A 14,896-nucleotide genomic window follows, 5' to 3' on the forward strand; every position below is an offset into this window, starting at 1 on the left:
CACGTTGGAAACTGGGATGCACAAATATATGTGAAAAGCAATGTCAAAATTATGGAAAATATCTTTTAATCCACTCTTCTTTAAATATTTAGATATGTCAATTGGTGATTTTATTGTGGTGTCCAAATGACCTATTAAGTGAATGCATTTATGTATGAATGAACGTTTATAAATAAATCGCTAAGATTCCAGACGTCTATTCAGGTCTCTTATCAGAGTGTCGATTATAATATAGAATGTGTGAATTTTGTGTTTGAATGTGTGGGCATATCATTAAGAGACAGACAAACCAACAGAAGTATACGCGAACAATGCAACATTCAAAATATTAACAGGTGGATAAAAACAAGAAAAAAAAAACTGGAACGAACATGTAAACCGAATGGGACCAGATAGATTAACGAACATCTGTAAAAACAACAAGCCGTATAGCAGAAGACCCGTTGGAAGGCCGCCAAAAAGGTGGAAAGATAATGTACAGTCAACAACGACTGAAATAGAATAAGAGGCAGACAAACACTTAATATACTGATACAAAGATGCCTGGGGGTCAATCAAGATATATACGTATGTTTTATTGATTATAATAATGCATTCGATAAAGTACGACATAGACAATTAATGAACGTCCTTAAATCAAAGAAGATTGACTACAACGACCTCAGGTTCATATCAAATTTATACTATATACAGTGAGATCCTGAAAAACGCTCTTGAGGGTGAAACAGCTATAATAAAGGTAAATGGAGTTCCCATTAACAACATTAGAGATGCGGACGACACTGTGATCTTAGCCGAAAATATTAAAGATCTTTAAAGACTGGTGACCAGAATAGCGGAGTATGGAAAAGAGTATGGTCTAACAATGAATGTCAAGAAGACGAAATTTATGAGAATATCGAAAACTAAGAAATAACGAGAATCTTCTAATAAACGAAACCAACGTGGAACAAGTGGATATAAGTGGAGAACGTATTTTCTATAATATTGGTTTACCTATGATCAAATCGACACTCTTCCAATGCCTTTAGAAGTGCGGGTAGTTCGATAGTATCAAACGCTTTATATAAGTCTATAAATGTTAGAACTAGAGGTCTATTGTATTCAATTGATTTTTCAGTCAAGACTTTTATGCACTATAGGTGACCATTTGTACCGTAGTTGGGGCGAAAATCAGCCTGTTCTCTTGGCTGATATAGCTCAAATTTTGCTTCCAATCGATTAGTTATTATTCTGGTGTACAGTTTCTATAAATGGTTGAGTAGAGAAATTGGCCTGTAATTCTCTAGGTTCATGTTGTCATTCTTTTTATGCAGAAGAATTGTAATGGAGTTATTCCAAGCAATAGGAATTTTTTGACTATACAAGCAGAGATTGAAGAGGTCTCGTATTTTTTTTTCAGAAGAGAAGTTCCGCCAAGTTTTATAGCTTCTGTAACTATTCAATCAGCTCCTGGCGCCTTGTTGTTTTTCATTTTTTTTTTGAGTGCAGTCTGAGTTTTATAGTTTTTAGCAAATATGTCGCCGGGGTAACTTTAGATGCGCTGTCGATCCGGTAATAACTATAGCATTCAAGTAACGTCTATTAAATATTGTATATGAAAAAATATCATTTATTTTTACTGGCCTAATAGAAAATTATCTTAAGTGTATATTATACTCAATAATTAATTTGAATCACGGATAATGTAAAATGAATTTAAAATAATTTGACTGATGGTTATGCGTTGACGTGGTACTAAAAAAAATAATGATTATATTATTAATTGTTACTCTTTCGAGTGTTTGTGATACTTTAACATAATGAGATTGATTCTGATAAGATTGCGTTAATTACATTAATAGTATTCGTTAATAATAGTCCAATAGGTTATATTAATTTAAATATTAAGTTTATATGGGATTCAGCCACAATTATTGGTTATAACGCAGAATACATCAGCCAACAAGAAGCGATACAAAAGGCTTTTTCGCAATCCACATTTCTGTGAGAATCCATCATGTTCTAAATAGTTTACCTGTCAACCTATTCGCTCCGTGCGTGACGATGGTAGGGGTACCTTGAAACGATGCCAGCGTGCGTAGCGGCGAAATATGACAAAATTGGACCTATCTTTTTACGCATAAATTTTATCAAAAATGGTTGCAAATAAATGTTGCGTATTTAACACACACACACACACGCAGTGATCAACCCTGCCCCTAGGAACATGTGTATACCAATGTAAGAATGGGATCCACATGTCCGAAGATCAAACCGGTCACACTTCGCTAGTCGAAGTGGTACCTATCTGACCCCAGTCTTTTCCACCACCCCTCCTCATCGTGTGACTTACGTGAGGAGGCTTATGATCTGAAATTTACTTAAGATGCCCTGGGTAATAGGACATCCTCGGTTTTTAGTGAATGTGGTTATGCCACCTAACTGTAGGGGTAGCCACATCTAGGCTTTTCTCCCTATTTACTTTACTGACTCTATTGATTTTACTCTACTTTACGTCGGGACTTGAGTCCCTAAAAAAAAAAGAAAAAAGAGCGTGTGTTCCGACCATAGAGCCATCAGCCTGAGCTAATGACTCTATGTCCGGAAAAGAGTGTGTGCTCGGTCACTCAGCCGCCGATTTGGCAAAATAAATTTTGTTCTCCTCGCCGGCTGAGCACCCGAGAGGGGTCCGGCCACCAAGCCCATTATAATAATTTAGGGTGGGCTAGCTGTAATAATTTAGGATTGAAGCTGTAAATAAATCTAATAAACCCCTCTAATGAATTGTCTCCACTCTAATAAAGGCTGTCACCATTGTAGAAGACGTCTGTCTCAATATCCTTAGCAATGCATCTACAATCCTTGGGGGTACTTATCCCTGCGAGCGGGGCAAGGCTTACTGGTTCCACTAGTCTGGACTGACTGGTTCCGCCCTCGCGGATTTACAAGAGGGTAGGGAAATTTTTGGAAGGAAGGGGATTAAGGACTTCTCGGTCCCAGGTCCTGCACAGAGTGAGAGGCTATGGGCTTACGTTAGAAGCCGGAGCACTGCATAAGCGAAATGTGTATCTCTTCTAGTCTCTACCTGTAACGGCCAGGAATAACAAAATCAAATTTCGAGTTTACAATGTATTAAATAGACTGTACACTACAAAATATCAGTTATGACCAATATGTTCGATCAGGCACGAAGGGAGACGAGAAGAGACAAAGCAAGGAATTAAAGGTCGGACAATTCCGTATCATTAGAATATACCTTGGGTTAGTATATAGATCTTAGTTACCTTAGCGTATTTAAGCTCTTGCTAATGAATACGCCTCCAGTCCTACAGGGATTCGATATCGCGAACTTTCGAATCTCCAGTTGCCGGCACATATACGTCACACTATCCCGTCGAGTTAAATAGCGCGTTCACTGGCTGCGTATCGTCCGATCTCCACACTTCTGGCGTGGAGCGTCCAGAGTGCCAACTTCCCACTAGTCCCCCCTGGCGTGGGGCCACTCTCGGGCGCCGCTCTCTTACTGACCGCTGGCTCGCTTCGTTCCGTTTTTTATCTATTGCCAACTCGTACTTTAGATTCTTTTTGTCACGTCCGAAGTGGAGATTTGTTTTTACGTTTTCGCTGATTATGCCATATATTCCATGTATTAAACTGGATCACGCTATGTAAAACTTCTTAGTCAGCTCAATTCTTCTCACTTGTTTAACAATTCGTACCTTGTATTAATTTCCAACAAGGTCTAAGTGTCGTAATTTTTTAAACAATCAGGCTTGTGTTAAACTGGGTCAATTGTTTTGTTTTTAATTTGAAATGTATACGTTAAACTGTGTCGAATTTATTCTTTATTGATTTGGAATATGTAATAATTACTTAAATAATTATTACTCTTTACTAGGCTAATTGTCTCTTAATTTTTCCTTCTTTACTTCCTTGCTATGTTTACATTACACCATGTATGCCGCACATGACCTTAGTGCTCTGATTTCGCAAGTAGATCTTTCATTCGATCTGCCTTAAGGGCCTATTCCGCGGAGCGGTATATAGAAGGCCTGACGGGCCTCTTCTATATTTGCTTTATAAGGTAAATTTACGTTAAACGGTTAAATGAAAAGTATGAATATATCAATATGAATTTACGTAATTTAATCAGAAAACACATTTTTTTTTGTGGACTTCCTTGTGGCTTCGGGACTATAAAATACCTGGGCAACAATTCTTTCCTTTTTTAGGAAGTGTATAATGCTCTCACACACCCCTGTGTATATTGGACTTATAATTACCTAAAAACCTAAAAACCTAAAAAAGAAAAGCGTACCCTCTCGCCAGAGTTGTTGCGTATTTAATTGTGCTAATAATAGAAAATATAGCGGGTGTAGTTTTTATAGGTTTTTGGAAGATTACATATAAATTAGAGAAAAAAAGAAAATGGATTAGTGCTATTAATATGAAAAAGTAAATATCACATAACCTCATTTTTATGACAATTCAAATAGGTATATATAGCAAACAGTTGTTTTTTTATTTTTTAGTACTTACAGTTTAGATTGGACTCCAAAATCTAATGATCGAATTTGCAGTGCTCATTTTGTCGGCAATAAAAAATCTGAAAATGAATTAAGTCCAAATTATATTAGGCAATAAAATAGATAAGGTTAATCTCTAGATAGGTATGACATTTTCTATTTTTTGTTTTAATTATTTGTAAATTTGTTTAAAAACAACCAAATAAAAAATGTGCTAATGAAATGAATGAAATAAAAGAAGTATCACCAATTTTAACAGCAGAGCAAGAATGTCAAGTTAACTTTTTAGATAATTTTCCTGATGCTGATAAAGGAAAGCATTCGATAAAGTACGACATAAATATTTAATGAATGTCCTGAAATTAAACAAGATTGACTACAACGACCTCAGGATCATATCAAATTTATACTATAAACAGCGAGCAAAAGTACGTGTTAACGAACAGCTGTCAGAAGAAATTGAAATTAGATGTGGAGTAAGACAGGGATGCGTATTGTCGCCAATTCTTTTCAATGCCTACTCCGAAGAGGTCCTGAAAAAAGCTCTTGAGGGTGAAACAGCTGGAATAAAGGTAAATGGAGTTCCCATTAACAACATTAGATATGCGGACGACACTGTGATCTTAGCCGAAAACATTGAAGATCTTCAGAGACTGGTGACCAGAATAGCAGAGTATGGAAAAGAGTATGGTCTAACAACGACTGTCAAGAAGACAAAATTTATGAGAATATCGAAAACTCAAAGAAATAACGAGAATCTTCTAATAAACGAAACCAACGTCGAACAAGTGAACACATATGCATACCTGGGAACAATGATTAACTCCACAAATGATTACAATCAGGAGATAAAAATGAGAATAGGAAAGGGTAGAGCAAATTTCAACAAAATGAGAAGAGTTCTATGTACCAGGGATTTAAAACTGGAACTAAGAGTTAGGTTGGCGAGGTGCTATGTTTTTTCGACTTTATTTTATGGAATGGAATCTTGGACCTTGAATGCGACATCAATGAAAAAACTGGAATCATTTGAGCTGTGGGTGTACAGAACAATTCTGAAAATATCATGGACAGAACACGTCACAAACAAAGAGGTTCTGGGAAGGATGAACAAAGAAATGGAAATTTTAAATTCAATAAAAACAAGAAAGTTAGAATATCTCGGACATATTACACGTGGAGAGAAATACACCTTGCTCCAACTAATTATGCAGGGAAAGATCCAAGCAAAGAGAAGCATAGGGAGGCGTAGAATGTCATGGCTGCGCAACCTGAGAGAGTGGTACGGATGTACATCAAATGATCTTTTCAGAGCAGCCGTCTCAAAAGTCCGAATAGCTGTGATGATTGCCGACCTCCGCCGCGGAGATGGCACTTGAAGAAGAAGATAAAGGAAAGTCTTTTACCTGCAACATATTTATATACATTCCTGATAGATGTGACGCAGAAGTGCAAGCAGATATATGCGAATATCAAAAAGTACTCATTAAAAACCGTAAACAGTTTAAAGACAAGAATTGTGGTACGCTGAAAAAGACTTTTATTAATTTACCAGCCAATATGATTTTACTAATGATCCATGTAAAAAACACTTTGCAGGCTTTCTATCAATTAAGAATAAAGAACAATTATTAGATCTTGCCGGAGTATCACCAAATAATTTTGAAGTTAAATGTGTCGATAGCAATTAAAGTAAATTGTATACTCACGCTTAATCAAGCCATTAAGAGCGATGCTGGGAATATTTATATGCCACTATGCATCAACAATTTAGCCATATAAATTACCATCTTTCTTGTACCCATTGCGTCGAGTAAGTACCTTGGTATTACCCTTGACAAGAAGTTAACATGGAACTCACACTTAGATAGTAGAGCTAAAAGAGCATATATTGCCTATAAGCAGTGTCGACGAACGGTCGGACGCACCTGGGGCCTCACGCCCAGGGTGATCGCCTGGGTCTACACCGCTGTCATTAGGCCAATTCTAACTTACGGAGCTATTGCTTGGGTACCAAAGTGCTACGGCAACAGCGATTAACAAACTAAACCATATTCAGCGGATGGCTTGCATAAATATAACAGGTGCCATAAAAACAACAACTGCTGCAATGGAGTTGATCATTGGCATCACGCCTCTAGATATATATGTCAAAGAGGTGGCGCTAGTGACAATGATGCGACTGCGCTCAGCTGGTGCAAACCTTGATGTAGGAATGGGACAATTAAGAATTTGTTTCTGGCGAGGAGAGTTGGATGCATTACCACTCCTACAGGCAGGCTGCGCAAAAGAGATAACCAAAAAACGTATAAGAGGGAAAACTATAATGATCTGCACAGATAGCAGACAAGCGCTACTAACCTTGAATAGACCACGTGTCACATCAGGTTTAGTAATGGAGTGTCACGAGTCACTAACTCAAGCTTCGGATGGTAATACCATCATCCTGAGGTGGGTTAAAGGACACAATAGGAATAAAGGCAACCGCATTGCTGACCAATTAGCTAGGAAGGCGGCAGGCCTAAGACTCTTAGGACCTGGGGATCTTTTTGGTTGGTCAACTACAACAATGGCGGAAATTGTCAAATGTCACTCCCATACGCAAACCGTAAAAAGATGGGAAGAAGGGAAAGGATGTAAACATACCAGGGTAACACTAAGTAACCTTGAAGAGTCAACATCTAAGAAGTACTTGGGAATGACCAGGAAAAACCTACGTTTGGCAGTTGGTTTTTTAACTGGTCATTGTCAACTAAGCAAATACCTCCATACACTGGGGCTAGCTGACACACATATATGTAGGAAGTGTGAACGAGAAGACCAAACTGTAGAGCATGTCCTAAGTGCCCAGAGTTATCGTTATTACGAGAGCACGCGTTCGGCGAGTCCTGGCCCACACCTGCCCACATAAGAGAGATGTCTCCTGGTGACTTGTCCACCTTCCTAGAAATGGCAGGATGGACAATGAGCTAAGGGTGACAGCTCCCTGGGAGGATGCACAATGGGTCAATTGTGGACTCAGTGCTGTGAAACTTAACTCGCCCTCCCTACTCTACAGACAGACAGAAGAGCGAGGCTGGGAATATTTATATTCCACTATGCATCAACAATTTACCCATATAAATTACCATCTTTCTTGTACTCATTGCGTCGAGTAAGGACGATAAATATACGAAAATGGTTGCGTTTCGATTTAATTTGAGTCTCTTACCACTCCCTAACAAGTGTTTCTGGGTCTACCCGTCACAACTTCATTTTTCATGACTAGATGTCTCTAGTAGCATACTTTGGTAATTATTTTTTCTATAATTGCCTGAGTAATCGGTGCGTTTTGATTTAGTTTGAGTTTTCTTACAAACTCTCTCTGATGACGGGTAGACCCAGAAACACGTGTTAGGGAGTGGTAAGAGACTCAAATTAAATTGAAACGCAACCATTTTCGTATATTTATCGTCCTTACTCGACGCAATGAGTACAAGAAAGATGGTAATTTATATGTTTAAATTGTTGATGCATAGTGGAATATATATATTCCCAGCATCGCTCTTAACTGCTTGATTAAGCGTGAGTATACAATTTACTTTATTTGCTATCGACACATTTAACTTCATCTTTCATCAATAGATTTCTCTTGTAGCATACTCTGGTAATTATTTTTTCTATAATTGCCAGAGTAGTCGGTGCGTTTTGATTTAGTTTGAGTTTTCGTACAAACTCTCTCTGATAACGGGTAGACCCAGAAACACGTGCTAGGAAATTAAATCGAAACGCAACCATTTTCGTATAAATAATTTTAAATTTTTACTGTCAGCGATACCAGCACAAGAATCACATAAATATACTGTTTCAAGAGAAAATCCACTTTTAATATTTTTAATGAAAATGAAAACTGGTTTAACTTTTTCGTCATTAAGTGTAATATTTTCTATCCATCGAACAACAATTTCAAGAATTTTTTATTCACTTTTACAACTATTAGTTGTATCAACAAAAGATTTAGTGTTTTCGCCTGACAAAAGCCTAGTACAGTCAACTATGTCTAAATGTTTTAAACCAGAGTACAGTGATACTCGAGTTATAATTGACTGTGCTGAATTGAAGATCGAGATTCCTGTAAGTATTGATAATAGAGTTTATTGCTATTCGCGTTATAAAAAAGGAGTTACTTACTGCAATAATATTAATAGGTATTGCGCCAGGTGATTTTATTTGTCTAAATTCTGAAGTTGCTGGAAGAAGAAAAAGCGATACACAACTGACTATTGAGAGTGAACTAATTGATTTACTTGAAGATGGTGATACATTTCTAGCTGATATGGGTTTTTCCAATTTTCAAACAACTGTAAATGATAGTGGCACAAAAGTATTACTAGTAATGCCTCCTTTTTTAGACAAAAAAAAAAACAGTATTTTCAAAAGAAGAAACAAAATAAACATATAGTATAGCAAGAGTACGAATTCATGTTGAACGGATAATGCAGAGATTTTGAAATTATCAGATATTGAGTAGGTAAAATTACACAAAATTTATTTCATTTTATAGACGATATTATTCATATGTGTTGTGTATTAGGAAATTTACAACCACCAATTATATCGGATGAAAATTGAAAGTATTTTTTTGTACACTTACTTACCAATCTGATTATTTAGTTTTATTTTGGAAAAAAATTGTTTGTAACTTGTTTTAGTTAATAATAAACTTTTAAACAAATTTATTTCCTAAATCATTTATTTTATAACCCTGAATAAAATAGATATTACAAAATATTACATGTATTACACATAAATTCAACAATTTACTTATAACTACAAAAAAAGTGAAAGTTTTGTCATTTTAGTACACCTTGGAATAATTTTTATAAAAAATAAAAGTAATATTTTGTTTAAAGATAAGTTCTATAAAAATATCTCAATGAAATAATTATTTTATTATTTTAATAAGTATCACTTATATCTAGTCCAGTAAAGCACTGTACTTAACTTACATCTTCGTTTCTATTTAAATTATTTTTATTAATCAGATTAGATCGAGCGAATGCAGGAAGTAATATTTAAAATAAAATGTCTCGCTCTTCAAAACAACACTTTTAAGAAACTTTTCATCCGTTTTTACTGGAACATTGCAAATACCAGCTGGCGAATAAACAAATAGATCACACTCATTAAAGCCAGATAAGTACATTTGTATTTGGCACTGAGTATAATATTGAAAACTTGCTTTTAATACTACTTGGCCATTTACTATTTCTAAATAACTTACATTGCACTTTTCACCATCAACAATGGGAATTTTTTTACACAAACTTGGACATTTAACTTCTACAGGCTTGATTATTTTGTTAGAGGAAACCATAACACCATCTAAACTTTCACATAGTCTCGGTTGTTTCACACTAATAAATAAACCAACTTGTCTTACTTTACAATTAAACAATAGCTCATATGTTGCTCTAGCATTTTTTTCAGTGCGCTGTCCATATTCAGTAGCTACCGTTTCTACCTTCCTTGGATTTAAAATTTCATTGACTAAAGAATTAATTGTTTTTCTTGTTCTGATCTAATTACTATGAATATTACTGCTAGCTGAAAATCTGAGATTTCCCTCCACGTGCCACTGATCATCTGCACATTATTGTTTCAATGTTGTAACAAAGGGATACTTATATGAATCTCCTGGGACAAATGAACAAATAGAACAACAAGAAAGACTTCTATCTAATTTGAAATAAGGGCGCCGCTTGGAAGGATCTTAGTCTTGCTGGATGAAGGAAAAAAAGGCTCTTCCTCGCTAAAAAAGTAAAAACAGAAAAAGGTTAGGAGATTTTTCTAAACTAAAATAAACAAAATAGTTTAGAGAAATGAAATAAACATTTATTTTGATCTCAAACAAACAGTTACACATTAGTTCGGCTAATGGATTAAGTCCACAGTCAAAAGAAACCAACAGCACACACACACACACACACACACACACACACACAAACAGTTACACAAACAGATAATGAAATTACATGGGTTTATACCAAAATAAATTATAAAAAAACTTACATATGTCCTATCTGTTTACAATTGGGAATCACTACAAAAACTTTTAAAATGATTATTAAGTTATCTATAACTGTGGCAGAAATATATTATTAAAATTAAAGATATCTTTTAATTAAAATGAAACATCATATTCATAAAGAGGTTAATGTTTGTTAAAAAACACAACAAACCAATGTCAAAAATTATAAAACTAGCTGTCATAACATTTACAATATTAATTATTAAAATTTTAGATTGTATGAAAGCAATTATTGTTATTTGAAAAAAATGTCTACTTTACTTTAAAAATTAAACACAAAATGTTACCTGGGTTTTCACATAAAATTTTATACTGAAACTTCTGGGATTATTGCTAATATTTCTGGGGTTGAACTCTGGACAAGATCACAAAAACTACATCTATTTGGGGTTGAACTCTTTGGACACGATCAAATACAAACTGCTTCAGGAGACAGAACAAGAACAAAGCGAGGTTGAAGTGGGCACTTATGCAAATCTTGAAAACGGGAACCATCTTATTTACTTTTCAGATGTTAACACAAATCTTTTAGAACATCGAAACGAGTGGTTACTCTTCTAAATTCGACATATTACATAAGAGTAAAATTCCACTCTTTTCAACAAATTTTTGCCGGTCTCTTTACCGACACACTAAAACGTCTGCATACTCTCGTTACCCATTTCAACCTAACCTGAATTCCCCTCGACCTCAATATCGGCTGGGCCAGTTCTACCTCTTACTTCTTCACCGCTCTTAAAATCAAAAAACCCAAAATTCCTGTTTTAAACCACTTTGACTATCTCGCTAAATAACCTTGAAACATTTCCAGTTCAAAACTAACACGCACAAATAAATTAAATAATCATGTTTTACTTCATCGCCGAATTCTTTCTTGGGGAGTTTGACGGTAAATAAAGAACACCAAAATTTATATATTGCTCAGGGGCGTACTATATAATTTTTACACTTGCATTTTAAAAGAAATTTATTATGCTACAATGTATTACAATAAATTTTGACACTCTGCTTTATTAACTACAATAAATTTGTTATATATTTCTTCTAAATCCGTTGAAATAGGTATATAATTTGCATAAATTAAATTCTTACTTGAAAATTGTACAAAAGTTTTACCACATTCTTTGCAATAATCTTTTACAATAATTTTGTCTAAATTTACCATATCTTTCATTAACTGTTGAACATCTCTCTCAGTTTGAGTTTTTTTGGCTTCAATTATTAACTTTTTAAGAGGCGATTCATCAACTAATTGAGTAAAATCTAACCGGCATTCCTAAACTGTAAGATTATTTTTTGGAGAATACATTTCCTCAAATGACTTTCCTTTTGCATATTTTTCTTTGGCAAATTGTCGTACACTAGGCGTTTCCCATTGCTGCTCAAAATCTGTCTTGGATAAACTATCTTCATTATTGACATAGAAAATTAGACCAGCAATGTGTTTGCATATGTCGCTTTTGTTATAAACACAGGTACAATATGTCTTAATCACTAGGCGAGTATCATCAAGCTAGAATAAGAAATTGGAATGATTTTTATATGGTTTGTCCACTTTTAGGAATATATTTTTTAAAATTTAAATAATATAGCTTTAATAATGTTTTTTTAAGGCTTCAAGTTAACTGAAGCCTGTCTGATGACTTGAGCTTTTATTTTATAACTTATTCTATTATTGTTTTTGATTACATGCTCTTCCATATGACAAACGTGATTTGTCAATACTAGATTTCTCCCTTTCCTTTCTGTTTGCGACTGAAAAGATAAATTATGATGAACTTTTAGAAACCCAGTTCTTAAAACTACATCTTTTTTATATATAAACTGAAAAAATATAATTAAAAAACTTATTATTATTAATTGTCAATTTCGTATGTATTTATCATGTGTTTAACCTCAAATTGGGAGGTCCAAAACTGTCAGATAAAGGCGGTAGGTGTCGCGTCAGTCACGCACGGTTGTTTATATTCGCTCCGTGCAAATACGCCTTTACATATACTATATGTAAAAAAAAGTTTGTTTACGTATTGAGAAGTGTTGTTTCGTGTGTGTTGTTAAATAGTAAAAAAGAATAATACTGTTATACGTATTTTTGTATATAGGTACATTTACATATTTTAATACCTTAAAAAAGTATATTAATACAAGAAAAGTATAATATATTAGCAAAAAAATAATAATACTTTTAAACATATTTTGTATATAAATATACATATTTTAATACCTTAACAAAATCGATAAAAAGTAATAGAAATTGACTGATTTTCATGTCTATTTTGAAATTAACTCCCAAATTCAATCGGTTTTTGGACTACTAAAATACTTTTAGTACGTTAATTTGTTTTTTTTAAACAAATCGATATTTTTGACTTATGACCTTTTTACTTATACAGAAAAAAATACAATTCATACAAAACAGATCTACATAAAAAATATTAGCTTTAATTACTTTGTTTCTCAGTGTAACTATAGCTTTACTACTGTTTTAAACGACTGAATTTCGGTCCTACGAACATCATAGGTACCGACAAAGCTTTCGCTTCTTGTTGGGTGATGTATTCTGCGATTATAATAAAAATGATATTTTTAACTACTAAAAGTTTGACGGTTCTACTTTGAGAAATCGTTTTTAAAAATGATTTTAAAGACCTCTGCGAAAATGTTCTACCAAATTTTTTGTTATTAATTTATGTCCTTTCAAAATTGACTGTAGACATATAAAACAAAATAGATTGAATGTTGCACAAGCAGCCCGTTCTCCAGTGCGATAGAGAAAACTGACGCAAAGCAGTCCCTGCATCCCTTTTTAATTTGCCAGGTTTATCGACCACGTGGTCCAAATGACAAATGAGAAGGTCAATTGCTCGATAAACCCGACCCATTAGATAGAGATGCAGTCAGTCTATCTTGTATATGTCTATGAAATTGACATACTCGTCCTCGATCTTGTAGGCAACAGCATGTATATGACTGAAAAAATCTGATGGTGGTGTTTTTACCATAGGAATATTAAATTCTGACTGTTTTGTATGTTTTTTGTTATATGTTTGTGTAAGTAGTTACTATTTAAATGGAAATAAGCCACAATTACAGGTTAAAGTAAGTTTATTGTTAATTGTTATTTTATTTTATTATTTATAAAAATTCTGTTAATAATTTAATTTTATCTGACTCATTTATATTGAAAATTTAGACACACATAATACATTTTAAAGTAGACGACTTTGAAATCATATTGCCAATATTGTTAAGTTGCGTTTCTGGGACGACTTTATTGTAAGATAGTTCATTCTATTACATGAAATCAACTTTAACTTGAGAATATCCGTCAGAAAAAATCATAGCATGTAATTCATCTTTAAAAAGACAACCACATGCCATGATGACAGTAAAATTCTCTTGTTAGTGATTCCATAGTAAATCATAAGGATAAAACCAGGAAAAAAACCTCATAATACTATTCCGACATGGTAAGTATTTGGTAGTACATTTTAGTTTACTTTCAATAAACACCAAATTCTGATTTTATATGTTTGTTGATTAAAAAACATAAATTATGTATCCTCGATATGTACCTGACTTACTAATAACTGGTATTTTCCTTTTAATATTTTCCTCTTTTAATATGGGCAACCAGATCCTACTACATTTTGCCGAGGAATTTGCGACACAATTGGTCTCATTTAGCATAATAGGGGCCGCTTTTTTGATTTTTCTCTTTTTACCATCCGTTTCTTTTAGGACTATACTTAAATCATTCCATTGAACCCTATGTTCATTATCCGATGCGTGTTTACATATTTGAGATCTATCAAATTCTCTATTTTTAATATAAGATTGATGTTCACATTCTAACATTTATTGTTATTTTGTTATTATTCTTGTTCTTTGTTCATTTTTTCCCTCGTGATTTACTATGGAATCACTAACAAGAAAATTCTATTGTCATCATAGCATGTGGTTGTCTTAACCAGCGAACCTGTTTAAAGACGAATTACAAGCTATGATTTTTTCTAATGGATATTCTCAAGTGTAAGTTGATTTCACGTAACTGAATGAACTATCTATAGTAATATAGAATATATGAAGTAAAGTCGTCTCAGGATAGCTGTAATGTATCAGCCACATACCCAAGGGAAATAACCCTACCCCCCAAATGTAATCGTTAATCAGTTAGCCTGGTATGGAACAAGTCAACATAGCAAGAAAATAAATGAAACAAAATAAGGGGTAGTTAGCCTAGAAAAGAATAATTAGAATTTATTAAAAAAAATCATTATATACTCCAAATCAAATAAAGAATAAATACGAAGAGACA

At 33.9% G+C, this 14,896-nt stretch overlaps 1 protein-coding gene across 1 annotated transcript in view; it reads left to right on the plus strand.

The window, feature by feature from the left end:
- Pde9 (phosphodiesterase 9) overlaps positions 1–14,896 on the plus strand; it is a 1,302,013-nt gene that overhangs the window by 318,957 nt on the left and 968,160 nt on the right. The gene's annotated exons all lie outside the window — the stretch shown is intronic.

The sequence above is a fragment of the Diabrotica undecimpunctata genome, chromosome 8 (assembly GCF_040954645.1).
Source record: "Diabrotica undecimpunctata isolate CICGRU chromosome 8, icDiaUnde3, whole genome shotgun sequence".
In the NCBI taxonomy this organism is placed as follows: domain Eukaryota; kingdom Metazoa; phylum Arthropoda; class Insecta; order Coleoptera; family Chrysomelidae; genus Diabrotica; species Diabrotica undecimpunctata.